This window comes from Larus michahellis, chromosome Z (genome assembly GCF_964199755.1).
Source record: "Larus michahellis chromosome Z, bLarMic1.1, whole genome shotgun sequence".
NCBI classification, from domain to species: domain Eukaryota; kingdom Metazoa; phylum Chordata; class Aves; order Charadriiformes; family Laridae; genus Larus; species Larus michahellis.
The window spans coordinates 9655342-9675620 of NC_133930.1; the positions used below are offsets into that span (position 1 = coordinate 9655342).

The 20279-nt window shown below is 39.0% G+C and overlaps 1 protein-coding gene across 5 annotated transcripts in view; it reads right to left on the reverse strand.

Moving 5' to 3' along the window:
* KIAA1328 (KIAA1328 ortholog) overlaps window positions 1–20279 on the reverse strand; it is a 175706-nt gene that overhangs the window by 85658 nt on the left and 69769 nt on the right. The gene's annotated exons all lie outside the window — the stretch shown is intronic.

Sequence of the window (20279 nt, forward strand, 5' to 3'; positions counted from 1 at the left end):
TGCGGCTATTCACAGCTTTCAATTTAGATTTAGAAAGTTTCAGTTTCACTCCTGTTGTGAATAAAATATCCATATAGAGACTATTTTCTTCTCCTTAGCACTGGGAAGTATGACCTTTAGGACATTCTGGCTTAGTTCAAGTGATTTGGCTGCATTTCTCCCTTCCCTCATTCCTTCTCAATCGAAGGTTAGATAATTCATCTTCATCTGCAAACCCTAGGGAAGCCTACAGGTAGAAAATAGTGTATTCTACTACAAAGCAACAACAGGTAAAGAACCATTTATTTCCTCTTAAATACATACTTTCTAAAGAAGTGGTCTGCAGTAGTTTCTTGTAGGAAATAAGAGGTTCTGTAACGCTAGTGCCTAATTCTGAAATCAACTTTAAAAAAAAATATATATTAGAGCAACAGCTACTCCAAAGCAGAATGATGTGCACAAGACACTCAAGGAAACAAAAAGCCTGCTAATTTAAACTGAGTTATTGAGACTGAGCAAGTCTGGAGGCAAATGAGACCGTCAACAACTAAAGCAAAGTCCGCCCATCAAAAATACCTATACACAAACCCATACTAGTTTCATTTTGACCATACATAAGGTGACACCTTCCATTAAACTGCTAACAGTTGACATAGAGAGGAGACTTAAAATCTTTACTCCCTTCTTCTGCACTGCTGTCACTGCCTGTGCGCTTCAGCCTCCCTGGCTCTTGGCGCAGTCACCTCTATGAAAGCCACAGAAGTATTGCAAATTGACTAACAAGATTAGCAAATCTGCGCTTGACTTGTTCAATAAGGTGTTGATGCATGCAGATATATTTGCCGAAATGACTTCATCCAAGAGGCATCAAATCTCACTGGAGCCCCTTCTATTTTCAGTCCCTAATCCCTAAACCTTTCTAACCTGCATATAACAAAAAAAAAAAAAAAAAAAAAAAGGAGCTGAAAAGGAAGGAGAGGAGATAATGATGCCCACCGCGAAGGCAGCCGATCAGGCAGTGCCTCCCCCAGCCCCTGCACACACAATCAGTGCCAGCTGTAGGCCAATTAAACCCAGCCGCTCACAGGTGTTCACAGAAATGACGAACACAAAAGAAATTCACACTTCAGAACTGCAATATTTAAAAGCTTTGAGGTGGAACCAAGAAAGATAAAAGCCCGAATTAAGTTTATTGCCACCTTGTGCTTCACTCTAATGCAGGTTTTGAACAGGGCCTCCCATTGGTATTAAAAGTTGGATGAACATCTGCATTTAAAATACAGGAAACCAAGCACGTGAAGTGCTTTTAAAACACCAGTTGCCATAGTAGATAGGGGGCTTTAGTATATGTTCATTTATTATTATAGTTGTACGGCAATATGGTAAAATATATTTGCCAAGTGGGCAATACAAGCTCAACTCTAAGTCAACATAATATGCTAGATTGCTTAGATTTTCATAAATATTTTTGGTGCTTATTTTCTCTAAACATAACTCTCATTTCCCAAAATAGCAATTTCTTTAATTTTTAATGAGAACAAAACCATGGTAAGATCTTATCATGCTCTCTTACGTTCAGATTAAAAACCACAAGAGGGGAGAAAAAGGAAAAGAGAGGCAGCCCCCTGAAAACTCTCTGTGTTCTCTTAAGTGGTCGAGTGACAGGAACTATCCGGTAAGTGAATTCTTTCCCTCTCCACAGAGCAGCAAACAAAGTATCTATAAAGTGAATTTCTCTTTATGGTCCTACACCAAAAATATGTATACAAATTAACATCCAAATGTCTTTAATTCCCATGATATGTCTATTAAGCAGCAATTCTCCATAAGGCTGTTTAGCTATCCAAACAGCAGCCTAAAATTATTATCTCTATAAGCTTCCCATAACTTATCACTCAGTTCCTATGAAAAGCCATTAATTTTGGCCTCTCTCTATCTTAGTCTCACAGGAAATATTCTGCAAAGGGATGTAATAAAAATGTGATTTCTGCCATCATTTCATTAAAATTCCCTGTTAAATTTCTATCTGAACAGTGTACATAATATAAAAAAACTCAGGGCTCTTATTAATGGTGCTGTTCCTTATGATATGGACTTTAAAAAATAATGAAGACCATTTCTTACTTGTAAGAATATTGTTCATTTTTCATTCCTATTAAAATTTAATCTGGAAGTTGTTTAAAAATGTTTAAGTTCCATTACATTTCAACATCTTAAGAAGGTGAAAGAGCTAGCGAGTTCATGAGCAGGAATGCAGTCACTCATCTGTCTTTCCACTGATACCTCAACAGTAAATCACTCGACCGATCTATGATTCAAGACATTGCAATACGTACCCATCTCACGGGAGTGCTGTGAGACAACGTTTCCTGAAAGAGCTTCAGCTCCACGGGTAGAGGATGATAAAGAACAGAGGAGCAAATTGCATCCTCTGCTTATGAGTATCTTTGAAGTTTCAGGAGAGGGGTTTTTGGATGTTTTGATTAGAGTTGGCGTTTTGGTGTGGGTGGGTTTTTTTTTGTTTTGTTTTGATTGGTTTTTTGGGGGTGTAGTGGGTTTTTTGCAGGATTTAAGCAAGCCGAAATCCACACAGAAAATTGTGGTGAATACACCAAAAAAACCCCATCCAAATGCCACTGAGTCTTCAATATGAGAGCAACCACTTAGTAAGCGCTCTACTGAGTGAAATTTAAGAGGAACTGCCTTTTTGAAACTGGAGAGCCAAGTTGTGTAGAAGGTTAGGCTGGTTCTGAAAAGTGTAAACCAGGCAGCTCTCCCACAGCCTTTCATAGCAACACAGGTTACTTCAGATTTTAAGGGCTTTTTTAGATGGTACTAGTGGACTAACTTTAAACAGTCTTCTCTCTGCTTCCTTACCCTCAAATACTCAGCGGTGAGACAAAGATCCACACACGTGCTGTGGAGTCCCACCTACCTCACTGCAAGGGCACATCGCGCAGGGCACGTTCCTGCACTCACTTCATCAGTGCTCAACACGCTGAAGTCAAGAGGATTAGACGCTTTGTGGCAACACTGAGTTAAACGAACTGACAGTAACCCACCAAGAAAACTAAAATTAAACTATCAGAACTAGGCCATGCATCCTCTACAAACATTGTACTTAAGCATTTTCTACAATCAGGTCTTTTATTCCAGGGTCTAATTTTAGACATCTAAGTATAAAAATTCTGGCCCATACATTTAATGGAAGCGTGCGATTGCCAAGCTGAGAATGTTAAATCTAATTTTAGTTTTTCTTTGCATACTTGTTTTTTTTTTTTTTTCCACACAATTTCTGCAACTGAATAGAAAAATATCCGTGATATTTTCTGGATCACATTCACAATATTCATTTTAGTTGTTGCATTTTGAGTAGTTATAAAGCCTACTCCAATGAATTGGAGCTTTTTCATTATTCACAGGGAGACCAAAATTTCATTCTCTGCTATCAAAGTACTTTCTGGTAAATTTTTTTAGTCCTGGAAATATTTCTATTAAAATTAATGTTAATACATTGTGATCTGCACACATCCTAAATTAGAAACTTAAACCTCCCTGAAAGTCTTCCTTTTAGATCTTTTTATGCAGTTATCATCCGGCTATTGTGCTACAGGCAAATTTTTGCATTTTCTTCCTCACATAGATGGTTTCATAACAGGGATATATTGATTTAAACTAGTTTCATTACTACTAATGCTCTGCTAAATTTTAAAGACAACGCAATATTGAACAGAGTAATGTGTTCTATTAATAAGCATACTATTGAAATACTGAGCAGATTTATTGCATTTGGATGTTCAAATAAACACGACGATCATTTTCTATAAATCATCTCCTGCCTAAAAAGGTGACTGAAATGGGATTTGATTTTTTAAAAAGTAATAAAAACAATGAAAACTAGTTTGAAAAATTAACCAGTGGATTTTAATCGAAAAAGGTATTCTGTAATCAGACATGTTCGGGCCTTGTTGAAAGCAGTACTTATTACCACACGTACAAAGGACCTTTAAAGGCACTGGTGGTAGCAATAGTTTGAGGGAAGAAGTTTAAAAAGAAATTCAAGCTCTGTTTTGTAAATGAAATAAAGCAGAGATGGCAAAACTTTAAGTCCACACAGCACAGTGCTTGGCTCTTGCACGCATACTTAAGCTGGCTCGGGAACCAGGAGCTAAGTATCCATGTCAGTGCAGTATCTGCTTGAGCCTGCTAATTAAGCTTGCTGAGAAGAACTAATTACTGATGCAGCTTTACTGCTTCTGGGAGCTGAGCTAATACCACTATGCAGTACAACACATCAGCCCATTTGGAGCAGGATCAGGTAGCTGACCAAAGCAGGGCAGAAGCATGCCCTTAAGTAAATAATTCCTGATATCAAACAACAAATAAAGAGTCTGTTTCTTCAGCAGTGACCCCATGTGTGATCTCCCACAGACCTCCTCCTCCGTGCCTCCTCTGCCACATACGGAAAAACACTCTTGCAAGAGTGCCTGAGCAGGGAAGGACTTACTGAAAGACAGGAAAATAAGCACCTTCTGATTGGTAGCGTAACTGTGAACGAGCGTTTGCACACACTGAAATCTTCTTCATTAACTCTGCAACAAGGCATCCTCATTTCCTGAGTTTTTGATTGCCACAAATACCATACTAAGTGCTCTGGTTAAAAAAGAATGCTTTAAGCCATCTTGCCCACACGGATTTCAGCTGCCGTAAAACATTCGCTTCCTATCTTGCTCTAACAGTTCTCCATAAGAATACTGCTAAAATTACATGGGAATCCAAGCTGAGGGAAAAAAGCAAGATTGTAATCAGAATAGCAAGCCCTGTTAGGGCTAACAACAACTGCTGGTTACTACTGCTAGAAGATAACAGCAAGGCAGGCACAGTGCACCGCTGTGCACTGAGCAAGCACATACGGCAATATGCCTCTGTGGTCACCCTGTCTTTCCATCTCAGCTATCATCACTACATATTTTCTTTCCTTTCTCTGTTGCCTGTACCCCAAACTGCAAGCTTTATGGGACAGGAACTCTGTTTTATTTACACATGCAGCATCTGCCTAAATGACTCCCAAGACTGATGACTGTGGCCCTTCCATTTCCCAGCTTCTCCACAGTGGCACAAATAAACTAGATAATCTCTGAATTTTGTTTCTAGTTTATTACAGCAGCCCACAAAGCCTGGCAGTTCTCTCAGTAGTTTATACTTATTTCCAGGCTCGGGACTCTGTCACCCAGCAGAGCACCATGCTTTGCAGCAGAACACCACCGGCTCCTTTGCCAAAAGAGCTAGATGTCACTGCCTGACTGCCTACTGCAGAGCCTAGATGCTCTGTGCAAGCACCAAGCTGTGCTTCTGCAAAATCACAGCATGGGCCAGAAGTCTCTATCTTCCTTTAATATACATACCATACCTGAAAGAATGGCGCTTGAGCTTCTAAGCACTGTCACAATACAAACAACGACAATAACTTTTTACAGCCTGCCATTTCTGCTTGCACAGCTGTATGGACTGCAAAAGGTTATGCATATAAAATTGTTAGGTTACAGTTATTATCTTGTTAGAAAGAGCATTTTAAGTGTTTGAGGAACGAGAGGACTTCTTTTTATTAATATTTCAGTAAAACTATGAGTGTGCAGTACTTGCTTCTGATGTAGGAAAAACTAATTTCAACTCAGCAATCCAGCATAACTACATCCTCAAATCCCAACGTGCCTCCAAAATCTTAAAGACATAAAACTGGGCCATGGTCAAACTCTAACCCAACCTTCACTACTGCAGCAGAGATCTTCCACCGCCTAAACAAGCTCTCTAATTACAACTACGTGGAAATCTCTGCATGTCAGATATCAAATCTTTATAATCCCAATACTGATTAAGCGTATTTTAAAACATTCCTAACAACTATCATCATTACGGAGGACCTCTGACTGACCTATGCTGCAGACTTTTACTCTTCTTCCAATCATTTCACTCCCTACCCACATCCCCTCTACAGCCTACCACAAAAGCATAAAAGCCTTTTTTTTTATTAAACTCTCATCTTTGATGGGCAGCTGAGTTTGGCAAACTCATGACACCCACTGTGTAGGAAAGACATACGCTTACCCCTACTTACAAAGCAAGTGTCAGAGTTTCTTTAAGTTTGAGAGAAATATCAACTCTGGCTCTCCACCCAACATTACATGCACTTATAGATAATCTGGACAATGCTTATCAGAGAAGATTACCCTCTCAAGAAACAATAACCTGGATGAATTCTTCTCCTGGGATTTTCTACTGAGATAGCATTATCACAGTCCATAAATATCATCAACAGACTACGCCATCTCCCCATTCCTCTGCTTGAACATATCTCCCTGTTTGTACCTTTTGTCTTTTTCTCATTCTAGTCTTATACTCCCATTTCCCATATTTACTGTTCACCTCCAGATAATGACTTCTGTAACAAACAAGTTACAAGTGCTCTAGGTAAACGTTATGTAAATGTCAGAGGTCTTCTGCTTATCTTCAATCATTCTCTATCTATATTGGCTTATTGAGTAAATTATTTGCCAACTACTATTAGCCCTCTTTTCACTTATGTGCTGAAACAAGCTTTAAAAATTAAGTTAATAAAAGAAATGAGGATTAAGCACATCGGGTCTCACTAACATACTGAGCCTTTAGCAAGTCACTCAAGATTATTCCATGCGCTCTTCCTTAAGGGGGACACCCCTCTCAGCTAGCATGCTTCAGGATTACTTCCCCCGGTCCCACTCCCTCTGAATAACCGATCAGATACACGATAGAGTGCACCTGACCAAGTACTCACTGGCATTAGCTCACCACCTAGCCAGCACCACTACCCTGCTGCTAATACTTTTATTTCCAAGAGTAGGCACAATTCAGGCACATTACTGCACAATAGGTTTGCTGAGATGTGAAAACTCGGGTTCTCGCTTGAGGTTCTTGGGCTTATTTCTGACCAAAAGGAAAAGCAGCGTTCAAAAGCAGCAATCTGAGGAGACTAACGACCCCATTGGCATTTAAATGGTTTGCCATTTTGCATGAGCGCTTCTTATGGCTATTTTATATCTCATAAGTAGAAAAAAAATTAACAGACTTGATTCACCACTCTTACTCCAGGGCAACTGTGCTTATTTCAATAGAGGGCTCTGGTGCAAAGGAGTAATGCCATTATGAATCATGACAAGGGTTTGTACTTGTGGTTTTCATGCACAGAACTTGAAAAGCTTTACAAGCAACAGTGGGAAGCACTGTTAACCTCACTGTACAAATAGTGAACTTAGGCACAGAATGCTGAAGTAATTATCCAAAGGTCACAGAGTGAGTCAGTAGTAGATGCGGGACAAGAAGCCACTTACGTTCACTCCCAAATTCTCTAATGGAGCATCCCCGCCTTCCTGCAATGAAGTTTTAAGTGTAAATCAATAATTGAGGTCACTGAAAACTTTCTGCATGCAGACTGTAGTGAAGTCATCCTTTAGGAAAGCACTGACAAAAAGCACGGAGCTTAATGAATTTTTCAGTGGTCCTTATGTAAGGATACAGCATTCCAGGAGGAGGTGAGAGGAAAGGACACTTGCTCAGGAAGCCCTGTAACAGGACTGCAGTGACAAATCATTACTCCCAGAACACTGCTCAAGGAAATGTAATGCTGCCATTTTCCAAATGCTGGGTTATAAAACCTTTCACACATACAATATTTAAAACCATGAATTACCTTCGAGAATGTATCCAAACATCTAACAGTATCAAGTCATGCTAACGGTTATCTGTTTATAGGTCAGGAGGGCAGTAAATTATTGCAACGGAAAGTAGTAAAGCCTGCATTGTATCTAGTTGTGCTGTTTAACAGGTGATAGTGAAAAGTAGGTGATGCATGGAAGCTTCCAAGTTTTTATAGCTCCTGCCTCAATCTGTATTCACTTATATAAAGATGTCACATTTTTAAACATTTAAAAGTCAAATTGTCTGGAGAATAGATTCATATAAAATTTATTTTCAGAAACAGATATTTAGCCTACTGCTATCAGAGTTGATTGCTCTTATGTATAAGCTTTATTCAAGTTTCTTACAGGTTTGAAAATACAAAGACTGACATTTCAGATCCCATACTCAAGTGTGTCATTAACCAGAAATTGAAATGGGAACATTTCCACTTTCTCAGAAATACTCGGTTTGTTAGGGTGATAACTGCACTAACTGCTTTTGAGTTTTTGTGAAGCTACTAAATATAACTCACTTCAACACAGACAGGAAGGAGGAGTCACAATGGCAAAAGAAAAATCCTGAATTGGTGCCTTACCCAGCACAATGTGCCTTGAGAATTGAATAATTTCAAAGCTCTGCCAAAACAGCTATTTGTAAGTGGCTAATGGCAAAAATGTTTTATTCTGTTTATGTCAAAGACATGTTTGTCAGGCACTGGACAGCCAGACAAATCAGGGTCCAATTAGTTCAGTCAATTCCCCCAGTTTTATCCTTTCAGTCTACTTTGAGTTATTAAAGCATCAGAAATAAAATGCTACTGAGACAGCAATAAGGGAAATAAGATGTCAGAACTCTATTAACAATGGTATTTTCAGGATGTAATGTAAATAGAAAATCAAATTTATGCAAGAAATATATATCAGTAAGTAATACTCAATATAATCATCCTACATTTATCTTTAAAGGAGCTTTTATCTCCAACTGACTTAAAAAAAATAATGCTTCAATACATAGACATATTGACTTCTTTGGAACAGTGACCATCATTCAGATTCAGATGCCTACCACTACAAGACGATATTGGTCCCCAACTCAAATACTACAGTTGTACAAATAACAGTATGTGAGTAATTATTTATTCCACCCTTGACATTTAACCAACTCAGAGAGAAAGTGTGACAGTTAAGCAGTTGCAAGATAAAAAGAACCGGAAAATGCCACATTCAACTCAAATGACAGGAAATATTTAGGTAGACAGAATGTAATAAATTTGGCAGACTTACGGGAGTTTAATTGCCCCTTTGTGAAAAGGGATAAATACATGTAAAAACCGTAACTGTGAGGAACAGTTTTCTGTGAGGAAGAGCTTTCTCTTCGGGGTGTCAAAATCTTCATTACTTGAACACGACCATCACAGCAAGGACATTTTCTTGTCCCACGGCAGTGATGGTTGGGTTGGTGGCAGCCACCTCCAGCTCAGTGCCAGGCTTCATGCAGGCACCAAGAGGTCAGCGGCCTCTGGCCCCAGAAAGGCTGCCACATATACCAGCAACTTTCTGGCCTTACGCTGGCTCACACTTGCTGACACAGATAGTGAGATGTTGGCTACTTCAGGCAGCATCTGTCACCCAAATAATTAAACCTCATTTGCTCCCAGTAGAGAGTAGGATGCACTTTTTTAATCCCCCTTACCACTGTGAAATAGAGCTCATCTGCCATGATGGCTGACAAGTCCCATGTTAGCTCTCACTCAAGCGTCTCAAGTCACCTTGTCTGTCGAACCATGATACAGAAAGATTCCTTCACTAACACAGAGGGCAAAAAATATTGGTGATTTCACCAGCACCTTCATGCAATAAGGAGAGTTTTTTTCCTCTGCATTTGTTTAAAAAATTACCAGCTCCCCATTTTATAGTGTTTCTGACATTTCAAAACATTCTTATAATATTCTTAAACTCTTTCTTACTAGTTTATTATAACAGAAGTATTCATCTCTAATTTCAATGTATTAACTTTCTCCTGTTGTGGAAAAAAAAGTTAAAAGGGCATAATGAACATCCTTGCTTTTGCTAGGTCTTTTTGGCAGCCTGCCACCTGGAATATGCTCCCACACAGAAGTTTACACTCATGGGTCCAAAAGGTTGAAGACAAATTAAAAGAAATACTTACAAGATTTACTAATATTAACAGAAGGGATTAGTTCATCATGTAAACAGCACTAATGATGTGTCTGAAAATCAACAAGTCACACCAAAAAACCCACATGATCTTACTTATTACTTAGGATTGTACGCTTTGTGTTCAGTGTTGATCATCTTAGTGATGATGCCACCTAATCATTCATGAAAAAATAAAAGGAGTATCTTTGTATTTGGTAAAATAATGAGGATTTCAGAAAAAAAAGATGCCCAGATTCTTCTAAATTGAATCATCATCTGGATTTGAGTCACCTTCTGGAGATGCCTCATACTTCCACTCTTGCTTTCTGCAGAGGGACCCAAGAGTGACTGACGGTCGTATCACACACACTGTTAGAAAGAAGGAATGAGGGAGTAACTTTTTTAATATGCTAGTGTTTACTGAGCTACATAGCCTGACTGACAAAGCATTAAAAAAAAAAAAATACAAAACCACAAGCTTTGAAACACTTTTTTTAAAGAAAAATCTGTAGTCTTCTACATTTACTTCTGTACCTATAAATAAGCACGTTGTTACAATAACAGTACTTTGGATAAAACGTTATAACAGAATTAATGCTTAAAGAAACAGATAATAAGAATGCACAGGTGCGTGTCTAGCCAATAGAAGACTCCAGTGTTTTTTTTCCTCATTTTACTTACAGAAGTGCAGGCTCTTCATTTCAGAAAACATGATCCTTTTTACCTCTGATTAATAAATATGCCCATGAAATGGATCATATATGTGCACCTGCCTTGAGTTATACAGCATCAGAGGTTTTTTCCCCATGTTGAGTACTTGTTCTTTGTAATCCAGCACAGTCAAAAAGACTACCTCTTTATACAAGAATTAACTTACATACAGAGAAGTCCTGGACCAAGCGAGTTCCCCTTACAGTATCTTATACTTATTAACTAGACCAACATCTCATCTTTGCATTTACACAGCATTTTAAATTCACTGAGCTTACATGCTCTAACAGTGGGCATCATCTTCTACTTAAGGAGCAAGAAACTAAGACAGAAAGCAACTAAATAACTTGATGGCAAGACAGTAACAGAACAGAATTAGATCCCAATGCATCTGATTGCCAGCCCTCATCTACCTGGTAGACCACAGCAGCAGCCCCAGTATCACACTTGTGTGCAGAATTCTCATGGTCAGCACAAGTAATGAGAAATATTAATCAAAACTTGTCATGTCCCTTTAATGACATTCCCATGGATAAAATGAAAAACAAAGGCCTAAATATTTAAAGACCTTTCTGCACATGTGTCTGAAGTCTCCTTTCCTCAAGTGAAAAAAATAATTCCTCCATTTTACCTAAAGCTTCAGAATCTACACAAAGGACCTAAGATAACATGTCAAAAGGCTGATATCTGTTGATTAACTAGAACATTCGGGTGAAAAATAAATAAATTAAATTTAAAAAAATCAAACTGGTACTCATTTCTGTGTTAAGATTTAGAAAAAGTAGAAAATAATACAGTTTCCCAAACACAGGCAGTATTATACTCAAGGCTTGCTTACATGTATATCAAATCGAGTCAGTCTGTCTATACATTCACATGATGGTTGCACATGCTCCCAGGCACACACAACAGGAGGATTTTTGCATTAGCAGTGCTGGTCAGATACACAAGCAAGTCCTTCCCACATATGGGCACGCATGCTGCTGCGTGAACAGTAGTGTGCATCCCAGGTCCTGTGCTCCTCTCAGCCGCAAACTCCCTAGGGACTCCAAGGCAGCATACCCACACTCAGTGCAAAAGTTACAGATTAAAATAACAGTTCTGTCTCCATCAATCCCGTGCCTGAATGTACACCCTCATTACAAGGAACACTATCAAATACTCCAAAAAACACAAATCAGCAGGAGTCCCAGAGTGCCTAATTGAATGAGCACGGATGGATAAGTGTCCAAAAGGAAGAGTTGTGCTAAGAAGCTGTATTAACAGTGGAGTGTTGTGCTTCATGTAATGAATGTATGGATCTCAGGAAAAGAAGTGGTCTCCACAGCTATCAACTGAAATCCAAGAGTGACCTCAGTTGCTCACAGTCCGTTCTCCTTTGCAGTCTCATGAGCTCATTTAATGAGACAAGCTCTCTATTAAAATTTTCAGTCTCATTTTCTGTAACCATGAACATGAATGGTTCCTGACTTAAATGACGTTCTTGATATGACTCAGCTTTTGTGCTGAGGTTTAAAAGTGACATTAGCCTGCAAGAGTGGGTCCTTGACCTAGCTGTAGAAGGCACCAAGATCCTTACTTCTTTGTGAAAAGTCCTCTGTCTGAAGTTTTAGAGCAGAGACTGTAAACTAACAGTCTTCAACTAAGGTACCAATGTTCATAAAAGAGCTCCAGAGAGTAAGAGGAGTTTTTGAAGTTACACACCAGAAAACATCTGTTCGGCCTGCTGCAGCTAACAGGATTGCTCCTGCTTACAGGGATAATAGATGGGGAAAGATGTAACATGGAATCAAATGGATCTAGTACAGATTGACTGGAAATTACTTTATTTCAAGGCAGAGACCAACCTCAAGGTAATCCAGTCTTCTGAGACAGGTCAGGGGACATAATTTACTTTGCTCTACTCTAAGTCTTACGAAATAGCTCAGCCAACCTGATAAACCATGTATCTGTGGGGTTAGCTTTGACTACTTTGGTTTCAGATTGGCAATTTTCTTGCATAGACAAGAGAAACTCATGTATCCCTGTTTGTGTTGATGGTACTGTGAATCACCATTGGCACATGATGGTCCTGAACGCCTGCATAGTTTGTTTCTACCCACATTCCAAGCTCCAAAATCATAACAGCGAATTTCTAAAAAGAAGAAAAATGCCCATTACTATACATCTGAAAGTGGGACATTTTTGACATTTTCTGGCATCTGCCATGAATAGATGGCAACCAAAAATTGTTATACAATGATATTTAATGCATCAAGTAGATCAGAGATAGGTAACCAGGCTGTTCTAAACCATAGTCACACGCAATGTGTATACAGTCTTGCAATAAAGCTGTAGATGCACAGTCTGCACTGATGCCACTTCACCAGATTTCTGCTTATATAGGGAAATGAGTCCAGCAGTCTCAAGAAATTTATGAACTTGTCCTATCATGGATAAAATCTCAGGAGAAGAGTCCTTAAAAACTTCAAATGGCAAACTGCATCAGAAAAACTTTAAGTTTGAACTTTTTGCAGCTCAAAATGAAAAACTCAAGCTAAATCTTAGGGTATTCAGAACTAACTCAGAGAGATATTTCTGCAGGCAATCATCCTGGTACAGACAGATAACGAATTCCCACCTTCTTAGCTGAAAGAAAATTACAGCCCTGGCTCTCATGAAAAATCTTTCTGCCATACAAAGACCAACTTATAGTGCCCTGCACTGATAATCACCTGGCTTTCATTAAATAAAGACACTTCTAATTAAACAACCTGAACAACACACAAAAATGTGTGCTTTGCAGGCAAGAGATGGTAAGCAATTTATCTTTCAATATAATAATCACTAATATCACACTATCTGTAATTTAAACTGATGAATAAAGGTATTTAGGTTATGAAGACCTAAATTAGTCTACAGCCTCTATTCGTTTCAATAGTAAGAAATAGGAACTCTAATTCTTTCTGCTTTAAGAAATAAGGGTCCAGTTGTTGGACTATTGCTACTGCCCCAGAAGCATTTTCACTTTTTACCAAAACAGGTTCTCATAGGATGATCTTTCTCTTGAATAGGGTTGGTGAAGACAGAATACAGAATAGAGTCAGAAAAAATCAGGTTGTGAGAGAACTCTGCTAGTTATCTGGTTGAATCCTTCAAATTACATTAGGTCACTTGTTCAGTTAGGCTTTGAAGGTCTCCAGCACTGGTTTTCAACAAGTCAAGAACTCCAGGAATGTAATCTTGATCACAACATACAGGACCTGCCACACTTAGAGGAATCCAAGAAGTCTGTTATCAGGAACTGACGAATCAAGGAGGCTGGAATTACATGAGAAACTCAACTTTTGAAAAAGGCCAAAGACAGCAGTACCAAAGGGCACGTGCATAGATCAAATGCACTATATAACCGAAAGTGCCAGCATACGGGTCGGCAGCTGGGATGCTTGCACTCCCAACAGCTGTCAGGTAAACAGGTAACTCCACAAAGTGAAAGGCAGAACAGACGTTTTCTTAGAATCATAGAATATTTCAGGTTGGGTGGGACCTTTAAAGGTCATCTAGTCCATTCTCCCCTGCAATATGCAGGGCCATCTTCAACTAGATCCGGTTGCCCAGAGCACCCTCCAACCTGACCTTGAATGTTTCCAGGGATGGGGCATCTACCGCCTCTCTGGGCAACCTGTGCCAGTGTTTCACCACCCTCATTGTAAAATATTTCTTCCTTGTATCTAGTTTTACACTTTATATGTTCCTCAAGGCCTGTAGCGTAATACAAAATCTTTCACTGCAAATGCAGTCTTATGAAGCCTTGCATTCACCTTACTCTCACTTCAAAGGGAGATTGAGAGGATGCTGGTGAGTACAGTCACAATGGTCTCTCCTAAAAGCCACTACGAGGGTTATACTGAAAAAACTGCAATATCTGATCTAAGAGTTTGTAAAGTGCTTCTCAAGGACTGGCAGTCCTGCTATGAACTTCCTTAATTTTCATAAAGATGCAGAGATACCATTTCACAATAGTAACAATATCGTCAGAAGTCTGCAAGGCCAAGAGAATGTTTTGCTGGAAAGGAAGGCACTGTCCTTTTTCCAGATTTATTCCTCAACCGAAAAAAAATACATACCAGAGATGAGAGTCCACCTAAGGAAAAGATTTCCACAGGAGGGACAGTTTTTAAAGCCAAGTGGATGAAACTGAAAGAGGCATCTTCAAAGAAAAGAAAAAGAAAATCAAAAGACCCTAAAGAGACCAGAGACAAGGCTGATTAAAGACAATAGAACAAAGAGAGATAGTGAACTGGCACAGATCTCAGTTTAGCAGTGAACTGCTCACACCTCGCTTAAGCAGTGAGCTGAGAGTGAAGTGCTTATCACCACGAATACAGCATCACTCGCAGCATGCAAGTAGAAGGGGCTTTTATGCGAGCCAAACGGTTCTACTATGGCACACATTTCCAGGGGACTGAACGCAAGTGGAGTTCTATTGTGAATGTTACGCAGATATTTCAATACTGATGTTTCCTTTTCATTTAAATATTTATGTCCATCTGCAATTACTGTTTGGTGTTAGCACTTTTTAGAAAAGACAGGTAAATTAACTATGACTTGGTAATCTAGAGGTGAAAGGAAAAAGGATGATTTTTCTTCACCCTATTACAAGGTAATCTACTCCAGACCACTGTAAATTTGAAATATCATCTCTAATCACTTTGAACACACATGAAGCAGCACCCCAAGCCCGACAGTCTCAGCAGAAAACAGAAAGAATGAGGACAAAAACTTTTATCTCCCTTTTACAGATCAGAGAGGCACAGAGAGAGATTGGAGGATTTGCCAAAAGTAACACAGGTAAGACAGGGCTATTCCCTATATTTACTCATGCTAAAACTCTGCCTCTGTCTGGCCTCGTAAAATTATTCCAATACCCTTGGGTCTATAGTCAAATTAGTTATTTATTATCCCAGTTCTCAAGTATCTTTGATATGGGCTCATCCATTGTTCCCGTACAGCTGGGTAAACAGACAAAGTCAATTCTATCATTCAGGTTTACCTTATAGCATTCAAAACCCTTTGCGTATATGGGATTTTTTATTTTTTTTTCTTTTAGGCAAGCTAAGAATGTGTTTAAAGGTGACCTGTGTTGCAATGAGGAATGGGAAAGTTTGGGGACAATCAGAAAGCAAGGGCATCTGAAGCTTGACTTGTTTCAATATCCTTTTCAAAGGAAAAAAAAAAATAAATCAAATAACCAATGTTTGAAGCTTTACTATGTAATCACCCTTATTAAGGCAAAAAATGACAATGATACAGCCAAGAATTTTAGTCACTGACATTAAAAGAAAACAAGGCTTTCTAGTCCTTGCAAAAAAAGGTTTCCTTTGGACTTTACTGTGAAATGACACCACAACTGTGTCAACAATTTTTAAGACGAACAAATGATTCAAGAGAAATAGTAACGTTCAAAAAACATAAAAAATATCCTCCCCACAAAACTTAATCTTCTTAAGATTTTTCACAGTCTTCTCAAAGCAGACCATGTCTTTCACTATGCTTGCACAGGGCTTTAGTACACCACAGTACCTCTCCTGATGAGGGCCTCTGGCATCACTGAAATACAAACACCAGACAGGATGCAGACAAAACAGTACACAACAAAGGGGGAGAGCAGATATCCCATTAAAAATAAATTCTTGATATTCCTTTCTGTCTACGATCCCACCCCCTATCTGGGCCATTTCTACACAGAGGGAAGAAATGAAGCTTAAAACACATACACAACAAGAATCTACATAAATCAAGGGAATTAGCAGATGTGTTGATAATCTTCCACAAATAAGAAACAAAAGCTGCCAGCTGTACTTGTAAATACAAAGATTAATATTAATAGGCAATGCTGAGACTACAGGTATTATCTCTCTTTGAGGTGAAGTAGCTCAAGAATCCCAGTCCTGCAGAAATTCGGATGCCTGTCCAACTTTTGTGACTCAAGTCCTACCCTACACTGCAGAACATCTACAGACTCATCAGCAAGTGACTTGCCAAAGTAAACTGGATTCTTGCCACTGTTTGAGATGGCAGTGAAGCAGCAACTACGTAAGTAGGGCAGACCTGATTACCTAGAACAAGGGCAACTTTCTTTACGTCTCTGTGTAAAGCTTATGAAAATGGCAAAGACTGAGCATTTGGGAGCTGCAGAACATCCAAAAATATTTTTTTATAGAAGTTGTTTAACTCCATTTTAATATGGATGGTATTTTCTATTAACATCAGAGCAGGAGCCTATTGTACAGTAGAGCTCTTCCCTTCCTTTACACAAGAGCTATCTCTTTGAATCTCTCCGAGTCAACTTTAGTGACCACTTTAATATTCACTTTACAATTAATGCCTCTTTTTATGGGTTAGAAGAAGGTAAACCAATTTCAGTTCGGCTTCTAGGTATTGAATTTATTATAAAAAGTTATGTACTTAAAACTCCTATAATGAAACCAGAGGCATCATGAGATATTAACCTAGAGTTAACGCTGAGAAGGCCAGTTTGAATAATTCAATTCATGTCACCTTAAGTATCTTTTCAAATGGAATTAACTTTATCTCACAAAAAAGGAAGCTCCATGTTCCAGTTACTGATTATTGACTCCATGAGAGTTCTGTCTTAAATCATCTCACCACCATCTTCCCAGCAATTTTATTTCACTACTACCAGAATGCTTCTTTAAATTTTGAGGGCTGACTTCTGTTATAAAGAAGCAACATTAGGTCAGAGGAAAACGTGATTTCAGAATTGTTGTTACCAGTAGCTCATGCTAAAACAGACAAAAATAAATGTTAACACCAAAGTAGCTGCATTAGTTCAATAAACCTGCAAGCCAGGGCTGCATTTCAGCCACATGCACACAGCTACTGCAGTCGTTTGCCTCCCATACAACTCCACCTCCTCTTGCAACAATGCCATACATGTTTGTTAACACTGCAGTTCTCTTGCCCTGTTAATTGTCTCATTCTAACACAAAGCCAAGCACTTAAAGATAGAAAGGAGATGCTTTCAAATACCTGTCTAAGCCCAGGGGAAAGTGACAGCTCATGGTCAGCGTTATTGTACAGTAAGAATGAGGGAGACAGACAAGCAAAAAACAGGTGATGTTAGGATATAGGTGTAGCATTAGAAATAAATTAAAACAAACAAGTAGGAAAAAGATGGGAAAATTAACAGAAATAAGAAAAAACAGCTCATAACAGGCAGAACAAAGAAGTGCTTCAGTGCAGAGTATAACTGTGCAGTCCTATGTTCCTGGACGACACAGGAAAAATCAGAAAGACATCTTACACTGAAGCACAGATACCCTGGTAACATCAACAGTCACCTGAAACAGGAAACGCTGATTACCCCTCCTAGACAGTTCAAAGAAGTGAAAACTAGGTAGCAAGCTAGTATGTATTGATTTAAAGCCAGACATATCCAGGATTTCCTTAGCCCAGTCAAAAACAAACAATAGGGAAAAGATTCCCAATGATCAGGATTCAAACAAAACTCAGAAAGACTTCCTTTCACTTAGTATTTAAACAAGGTGGCTTTTTTCAAAGGCGAGCTTAAAACAAAAAGAGTGAGAGCATAAAAGCTTCAGCAGGGCAGAGCAAGCTGGCATTGGCAACACTCAGAGCCGGAGGAAAGTCTTCCGAGTCTGTCCCCCTCCCAGTTCTTACCTCCCAAAAATCCCTCCCTGCTGCATTCCCCAGTGATATTCCCCCACGGAGGCCGACACCAGAATGCAAGCCCTGTGCCTGCCTCAACTACGGTGTTAAGGCAACACACTAACAGAACAAAAAGACCGACTACAACCCTAACAGCTCGCAGTTCAGGTATTAAGGCAAGAGACAAAAATACAGCAGCAAAGAGTGTGTGAAAATAACAAAAATAGTCCAGCAAGAAGTAGCCCGGTGACTTTTCTTTTGTTTTGATAGCTATTGTGTGAAGGAGTGGGTCAGGAAAAGAACCAACACAATGAGGCAGTCCAGCAAATGCCTCCACAGTTTGAGCTGTGAGGGGAAACATAGCATGAAGTGCTTGTTTGGAAAAAAAGGTAACGATTTATAAAGCCAAACGCATTCAAGATATAAACAGCTCTATGCCTACCAGGACTGCATTGAAAGAAAATTGAAGAGGAAGGCTAGAAACAGTAGAAATATTTTGCAAGCTGTAAGAAAAAACAATTGAAACATGCTTTGACAGGTTTTTATCTACGCTTTGCACAGGGCAAGAGGGCCAGGGTAATTTCCAGGCTGAAATGTTAAGGCAAACCTCAATATATCTGAATTTGCATTTGTGGACAAAAGTAAGTATAGAGAAAAGAAATACTGGTATCAAACCTTGACAGAACTTTGCACATGGAATCAGAAAACAAGTTCAGAGAAGTCTCTGTGTACACACTGACAGAGTGATTAGGAAGGCAGAAGAACAATAGGAGATGAAGGTGGATTGCTGTACCATCAATGCTGATTTGACAGTTAACAGGCTGAAGGTTTCTTATTATCTGCTTCTTCTATACTTTAGCACTGTAAATGTGATTACACCAGATACCTTTACACGAGGTGCTAACCTAGTACAAGATATGTGTATTTAAAGTTGAAAGGCTAAAGATGAAAGGTTAAGCACCACAAAGCCAGTGAGAAGTATTGGCATCATCCCGAACACAGCTGCCACAGACTACAGGTTGGAATATTTGGGCTCCTGCAGACTGTTTTCCACAGATATCCCCAGCAAGTTGCATAACACAGGCAAGAACACAGGCATCATCCATTCTCAGAGAAAAAGGTTCTTGTTCTGAACTCAATGCCATCACAAAATGGATGGCAGATAAAAGTACAAAAGAATGGAAATTAAATGTTTATAAAGGCTAAAGCCTGACAAACACTTCAATGTCCAACAACATATTTTACAAAAAAAAAAACCAAAAAATAACAAAAACACCCCAAACCACCAAAAGCATCAGCAGGAAAAAAATTATTCTTGAAGCTGATGAAGTCAGAGAAGTATTGCTACCTGCTTCCTGAACAGCATTGGAAATGTACCCCTTCCTTCACAGGCTCCTGAGATGAAGTATCTGTCTCTGCAGTGCTGTTAGTAGAGAACCACTGAGCAGCCAGAATCAGGCCACCTTCTGGATACTCTGTGCTGATGGCTTTACTTCTAGCCCTACTATAAGCCTTTAAGACTCTTCCAGCAAAAGAAAGGATCAAGGGCCCAACCTATTAAAAAAGGCATAATCTTAGGTAGGGTAGACTCTAGATATCTGCAGATGGAAGCTGCTTAAAGAGAACAGCAGTTAAAAACATTAGGTAGAGTACTTGCATAAGTAGCATTCATTTCCAGGGTATAACCCGCTATAACTGGGGATTCAAATCAAGACTATCCAGCTATCAGAAAAAACTCTCAAGCAACCATGTCTGCAAGTCTTTAGGCCCATGCATCTGAGAAACATTTTATCACTTAAGTTAACATGTTGTATCTCTCGACAACATCTTCTGTTTTTCAACTGCATATATAATTATAGGTAGCTCAAATCAGATGGGGTGCCTCACAGACTTGGGAAAGCACTTATGACTAAACACATCATCTGTAATGTCCTTTTCAATCATCAAAAGCCACAGGGAAAATTTGAAAGGCTGTATCTATAGTGATTGCAATTATTTTACTGTTTAAGAAACATGACAGAAAACAGAAGAGTATCTTTACTGTTT